The following is a 7,766-nucleotide window of genomic DNA, read 5'->3' on the forward strand; positions in this document are numbered from 1 at the left end:
ACATACTTTACCTAAACATCTGTACCCCCACAATATGCTGAAATGAAAAAAAAAAACCTAGTCTCAACAATACTGTATTATACTTAAAAATTTAAGTGGATAAATCTCACATTAAGCATTCTTACCACGTTAAGATAAAAAAAATTTAAAAAGCCGTTTTTAAAGTATATTCCAGGTGTGACCCATTACACATGAAACTATGAGCTAATGACCAATTTTGATGGTCAGAAACATGTATTCAAATCAAATTTCATTTATAGCCCCTTCTTTTCTTCTAAACTGCCTTAATTTGTTGTATTAATGGCATTTTGAGTAAACCCAGAGTGAGAGAATAGAACATGAGGACAGGAAAGCAGTTGAATTAACTTAAAAGTAATCTTCATATTATCCTTTAAAATCTTTACCTTTACAAAAAATAAAAACAGTCCTCAACGTGTGTGTGACATTATTTAAAGGAAATTTTCAAGTGCAGGCATTTGCAAAGCCGGCTGAGGAAATTATAAGCAATGAAGTAGCCAAAGGAAGAATGTCAGAACGAGCCTGAGGTTTCGATGTGAAGGCCTTGCTTCCTAATTGTTATTATGCTTACAAGGACACTCTGTAAAAAGAAAAATGAATGCCTTGTTCGACACCTGCTGTAAAAAGATGCTGGGACTCTGTGGCTTGCTTAAATCATTTTTTTCCTGAAACAAATTGCCGAACAAGCCCTAGGCCATTTAATTTCCAAATACCAGTAATTAAAATGAGTAACATCGTCAGAATTTGGCAGGGCCACAGCTTTCTTTTCCCTTTTCATTTTCACATAAATTTCACTGAAGGTCAGATTTGTTGAAGGGAGGAGAGGGGGCGAAACCTGCCGGCCGTGTGCTCATGGGAGGTTAAAATATGACTTGTTCACAGTGTCCCTCATAGTTCAGGACTTAATGGTCCTTGACGGGGATAACCTAGAAGTTAATTTTACTCTGTGTCCCAAAAGCAGTCATTGTCAATGTAATCTTTCTTGTAGGCTGAAGGATATCGTCAACAAATGATGTGACTTTCAATAGCAATTGACCAGCAATGTCTCGGACCCAGAGTCGTGAATGTGGCTCCTTATTGATCTGTCTCCTACTCATAGTGGTAAAAATAGGATACCCATTTTTGCTTTACCTCTTGTACGGTCTATTGTTACATATTTCTCCCTAAGAATTAGTTCTTAATAGATCTCACATTATTTTTTTCTTTACTTAAGGTCGTAGTATAACAACTCATAAACTTCAAATGCTTCAAAATACAGAGTACACTTGTATCAAGAAAAAACATACTTTTTAAAGATATGGCCTGCTCTTCATTTGGGAGATTGGGGTAGAATAGTACAAAGAATATGTACTTTGGTCTTATTCTTTGTTTCTCATCTTAGCTCTGCTACTTCCTGGATGGGCAAACTGGGTTGAATGATTTCACCTCTCTCGGTCTTACTTTCCTAATCTGTAAATGGAAAGATTAAAACTTGCCTCAGTGAAAATTCAATGAAATAAAGCATGAGAGGCAGATTAATTTTCTGAGGAATACCTGAGTCTAATTTCCATAAAGGAGTCATCATGGATAAACAAATGTGATTTTTCCTTTTTCCCTCTACTCCCCACCCCAAAGAAAGTAACTAAAACTAATCTCCTTGAGGTTTGGGTTCACTTTACACAGATGAGAACAACAGGGATTGGTTTTCAAAATATTAGCCCTCTGGGTTGCTCTCCACAGTGGCTCAAATGGAGAGGATGGCTGTTGGAATCTATGGAAGCTAGGCAGTAAATGCCAAGGCCGTGAGCATTAGCAAGGGCCTTGAGTAGCACAGCCTTCTGGGAGGGACATTGCAAGAGAGGGCTAGACTTTATGATTGAGAGTCCCTAAGAGTGTAACCTGCGAGAATAGGGAACAAAGAATCAGTCTTAAAATAACTTTTCAAAGGCAAGAGTAAGAAAACATGGAGATTACATATTTGTAAGTAGCATGGAGTATGACCCAATGTATTATTGCAGATAAATGAATAGCAAGACTAAGAGCTGCATGGTTCTCTCTAACTGAGCCACATGATATCAAAAATTCGAAAGAAATAAAAAAAGATATAATGATTAAACCCAGAACTTTGTGTTCTTTAGAGAACTACTAAATGAGTCTATCTATGAGTGGGCGGACAGACAGTTTGTTTTCTATTTGATGGTTTCGAATCATAGATCTCATAACATGGCCTTAGAGGTGCTTCTTGTTATATTATTTCCAATCCAATCCACAGGCTATGAAAGATTATAAATAGAGCACGATAGGCATGGGAAAGAATCAGGTAAATAGTGAGGCTGCTGTAAGTGTTTCATTACTTAGGTCATCTTCCCAGGCCTTCCCAGATTGCCTTGACAATAGTAACAGATTTTCTAGCCCTGACCCACTTCTGTAGAATGTTTAGGAAACCCCAAAAGAGTGCCTGATGTGCTCAAGAGCAAGTTCATTCCCAGGTTATTACAAGGCTCTGCTAGGAACACCATATTCTGGGAAGAGAAGAGAGAGTAGATCATTTTTATCTATTAAGTTGAGTTACTCACAGGCCACATGTCACTGAGGTTTAGTGAAATAGCTTTCTCCATTTTTATGCTACCATATGAGGACATAGATGGTCAATATCTTGATTTCAGCTTTTTGAGACCCTGAACAGAGGACCCCGACTAAAACGTCTCAAATTCCTGACCTATGGAAATTATGAGATAATAAATTTGTGTTGTTTTAAGCTTGTTAAGTTTGTGGTCATTTGTTAAGCACAATATATAAGAAATACACAAAATTTCCCTGGAAACTGAATGCCAGGGTCAAACACTATCAAAAAAGTAAAAAGCCAATCTACAAACTTGGATAAAATGTTTACAAACTGCATATCTAATATGGGACTTTTATATAGACTATTTAAAGAACTCTTACAATTCAATAAATAAAAATGTGCAAAGGATCTGAATAGACATTTCTCCAAGGAAGATACACAAATGGCCAATAAGTACATGAAAACATTTTCAACATTATTAATCATCAGGGAGTTGCAAATCAAAACCACAATTCACTTTACACCCACTAGGATGGCTATAATAAAAAAAAGGACAATAACAGGTGTTTGTGAGGATATGGAGAAATCTGAGCCCTCATACATTGCTGGTGGGAATGTAAAATGATGCAACCACTTAAGAAAATAGTCTGGTAGATAATGAAACAATTAGACATAAAATGACCCAGCATTTGTGCTCCTAATTATCTACACCAAGGGGAATTAAAACATATGTCCACAGAAAAACTTGTACGTGAATGTTTATAGCAGCATTATTTGTAATAGCATGGAAATGATCCAAATATTTATCAACCAATGCATAAATAAATAAATTTTGTATGTCATTGTGTTGTATATCAACACAATGAAATATTATTCATCAATGAAAAGGAATGAAGTACTAATACGTGCTACAATATGCTATGTGAAAGAAGCTTGTCACAAAAGACCACGTACTGTATGATTCTATTTCTATGAATAGAATAGGCAAATCTATATAGACAGAAAGTAGATTAGTGTGTGGGGCAGGAGCTGGAAATGAGGAGTGCCTGCTAATGGTATGGGGATTCTTTTAGGGAGAATGAAAATATTCTAAATCTAAGTTGTGGTTATGGTTGCACAACTCTGTAAATATGAGAAAACTTGTTGAACCTAGACTTAAAATGAGTGACTTTGATAGTATGTAAATTATATTTCACTTAAGCTGTTTAATAACAACAAAAATGTCTGATTTCTTTTTGTTTTGTTTGGGCCATCCTAAGAAAGCAAATGTTCTGTGGTAATAAGATCATACACACACACACACACACACACACACACACACACACACACACGCACAAACAGTCAATCTGTTGATTGGCATAAATCAGCAACTAGATCTGATACACTTCATAATGATGTTGGAGAGGCAGAATGCTAAAGGATGAAGAAACACTAGTCAAGTAGTGAGTTTTCTTATTATTGCTCACTCCCAAACTAGCTTGGTGACCTCTCTGAACTTTAATATTGCCTGGAAAAAGTAGGGATTGAACTGGATAAATTTATGATCACCAACAATCCTAAACATTCTATTTAGCCTGATGATTTGTGAGAAGATAATCACTAAAATTATGTTCAAATTCTCCAATTATACCAAGATATCACTGAAAAGTGTTCTTATCATAAGTGCTTTAAATTAAAGGATTTACCTAAGTAAGTTCAAAAGTGGAATCCAAAATGACCTCAAGCGTTTCATGTCACCTCTTCTCTGTTATTTATTCTCTATTTTAATGCTGATTTAAGGTCAGGATTTTGTACAAACTTCATAATAATAAATAGCTATTTATGTCTGAAATACAATTATTTGCCCTGGGTTTCCCAATACTAATCTTGCTCTCATTTTTTAACCAAGTTATTTTCAAAACCTTTTTAACTGTTGGGAAAGCTTGGAAATGAGGAAAAGAGAGAAACTGGTTCAGTGCAATGAAAAAAATTTATTTCAGTTCCACTAAGAACATCTAAATGGCTTTCTACTTTCCTCAGTCACTAAATACTCACAAGGCCTTATTCTACTAGTTACTAAGGTAACCCAAAGCTGGCAGCATGTTGACATACCTTTCAAGGCCAAGAGGTTTTGCAGTATTTCATAGATAATGTCACATTAACCTAAAACTTGTCCTTTTCACAAAAGAACAATAATTGTTTGAATGAATCTGTTGTAATTTTATTCTTTGTATTTTTTAAAAAGGGACTTTTGTTGCACTTTCTTTAAGCTCAGCTACTATTTATGCTGTTTTTAAAATAACATAGTAGTATATGTCAGATGTCTTTATTGATTCCTGCATTAAGCCATGCATTTGATCTTTGTGTGGTTTACTCATAGCCTGAGTCAGAATCTGAGTAGTCAACCAAATGGTCTTCAGAAGAGAGGACATGCTTTGATCTATCCTTACAGTCCCATAAAGACATAGCTAATGAAAATCAAGGCAAACAACATGTAATGGGGATAAATCAAGCACAACACTGACGGTTCATTAGTCTTTTCCAATATAGTAACTTCTACAAATAACCCAAAGTAATGGTAAATTTAGAGAAATGTAAGTTTGAATAAATATATTAAACATTGACAAAATCAAATATACTGAAAGATTATTTCTCTGTTTAACAATTATACACTTAAGAAAAATTTGAGATAAATTACATATAATAAATCTGATCTGAGAAAATGTCTGAATATAAAATCATGGTAGTCTTCAGCTATTTGCAAACCCTACCCGCAAATCAAGCACCAACATTTGTGGGTGGTGAATTCCTCACTCTACTAAAGTTCTTCAGGTTCTTATATAATATATTTAACAGTTCTTGGGAGCTATTAAATTTATCTAATTATTTTCAGTTTAGTGTATCTTCAGGCATCCTTAAACTTGACCTTATTCACTGAGATTCTATAAAAACTAATTATTATTTCTGAACACCATCAATTATGTCAAGGTCATATTGGATTGATTAAAGAAGTTACTAAAATTGCTCAGAATAAAATATTTTCTCTAAAGTGATAGTACCCTATTCAATTTAACAAGTATCGACTACATCCCTGTGATAGTTAAGATGCAAAACTAAGCACTGCATTTAATTTAGTGGTTTATTTTATTTACTTGTATAACTTCGCATTTAAAGTTTATTTTATTAAGGATAATTTTTATTACTTCCCTGTGGCAATCTAACATTTGTCCGAAGAGTGGGAAAATTATCTACCATATGCATATTTTACACTTGATTATTAACATCCAATTATGTTCTAGTTAACTTGAAAGTGTTGGGAAACAAATGACATATTTTACTTACTGCAAAAAAATTTCATCATTGAAAATTCAAAATCATTGAATACCCCACATCTTTATTAATGATTATAAAAATATCAATTTGGCCAGCATTTTATGAAAGCTGATGAATACTGTGAGATTAGAAATTGGAGGAGAGTTACTTTTTGTCATAATACTTCTCAAGAAAGATTTTGTGTATAAAAATTCATTGTGAAGAAGATACAGATTGAAAACTGAAGAAAAAGCTTTAAGATAAAGAATTGGGTACATTTTGCATAGTTGCCTATTCAGGTTTGTCTAGCTAAAAATAACTTCATTGGTCTTTTCCCCCATTTTAATTGTTTGCTTATGTATAGTTTATTTTGTGTTACTATGTTAGTGAAATTCCGAAAGGGCACAATCAAGTGTGACAAGGAACTGTATTTCATCAACTAACCTTTTGCTTTTTCAAACTAGGTTCAAAATTCAATTTCGATCACTTAGACTGCTCACAAATAGAATAAAATATTGACCATAACACAGGAAGATGTAGAAACATTCAGAAAGAAGTTGCTTGGAAGAGTTCTAAAACTTAAGGGGAAAAGACAAAGCCTTAAAATAAAATTGAGGATAAGTTTGCGGTGGTTAAAAAAGATTGCTTTTTTTGTTGGGTTTTATTAAGGTAATATATTCTGAGTTTTGTTTTCTCCATCTCTGAGTTGTGTGTGAGTAGCTTTTCTGACTCTTTTTTGTTTAATATTTAATTGACAAATAAAAATTGCATATATCCAAGGTGTATAACATGATGATTCGATATATGTATACACTGTGTTCTGATTACCACAGTCAAATTAACTAACACATCCATTACCATCCATAGTTACCATTTGTGTGTGGGGGGAGGTGAGGACACTTAAAATCTACTGTCTTATCAAATTTCAAGTAAACAATTTGGAATTACTCACAATAGCCAAGATAGAGAAGCAACCCACGTGTCCATGGATGAATGAATGAATGAATGAATAAAGAAGATGTGATATATACATGATGGAATATTATTGGGACATTAAAAAAGAGAAAAATTCTGCCATTCATGACAACATGGATGAACTTGGAGGACATTATGTTAAGTGAAACAAGCCAGACACAGAAAGACGAATACCATATGATCTCCCTTATGTGTGGAATCGAAAAAACTTTTTTCAAAAAAAACTTGATCTCATAAAAACAGATTGTAGAATGTTGACTCTTTTTAAACTATGAAACTTGTCTTAAAGTGTTTAACTGCCACTGCTTTTACTTAAGATGAATAAACATTGCACAAATATATTATTAATAGGAGGTACACAATAAACCTTTAAACTCAATTCATCCTAAGAATACCTAGTGGTATACAGCCAGATATAATATTAGATAAACAGATAATAACCAAATCACAAACTTTTTATCATTTACTAAATGCCTATCACTGTTCTAGAAGTTAGTAAGCATGAGAGAGTTAGACATTTAAAAGAAATGTGACCTTATTTTGTAACTCAGCTAATCAAGCAGAAATTGGTAACGTAATCATGTCTTATCTTTCCTTCTAAACTGTAAACAGTCTAGGATCAGGGATTGGTTCTTATTCACTTTTTTATTCTCTGTATTTCCTACAACTGAATTCAGGATTCAGAATGTAAATAGATTTTGGAACCAAAAGCAGATTTTTTTTCTTGACAATTTCATCTAAATCCTGATTTGAAAGGCATTAACGATTATGATTTATCTCATTACTCCACTTGTGGCTCCTGGCCCATTTGATCAGCTAAGTTGCTATACACATTACAAACAAAACCAGCTGTTTTATCTCTATAAAAAATTATCTTGGGGGAGGAGTCAAGATGGCGGATGAGACAAGCCGCCAGTCAGAAGGTCTCTGCAAAAAA

Source organism: Propithecus coquereli, unplaced genomic scaffold, assembly GCF_000956105.1.
Source record: "Propithecus coquereli isolate 6110/MARCELLA unplaced genomic scaffold, Pcoq_1.0 Scaffold132, whole genome shotgun sequence".
In the NCBI taxonomy this organism is placed as follows: domain Eukaryota; kingdom Metazoa; phylum Chordata; class Mammalia; order Primates; family Indriidae; genus Propithecus; species Propithecus coquereli.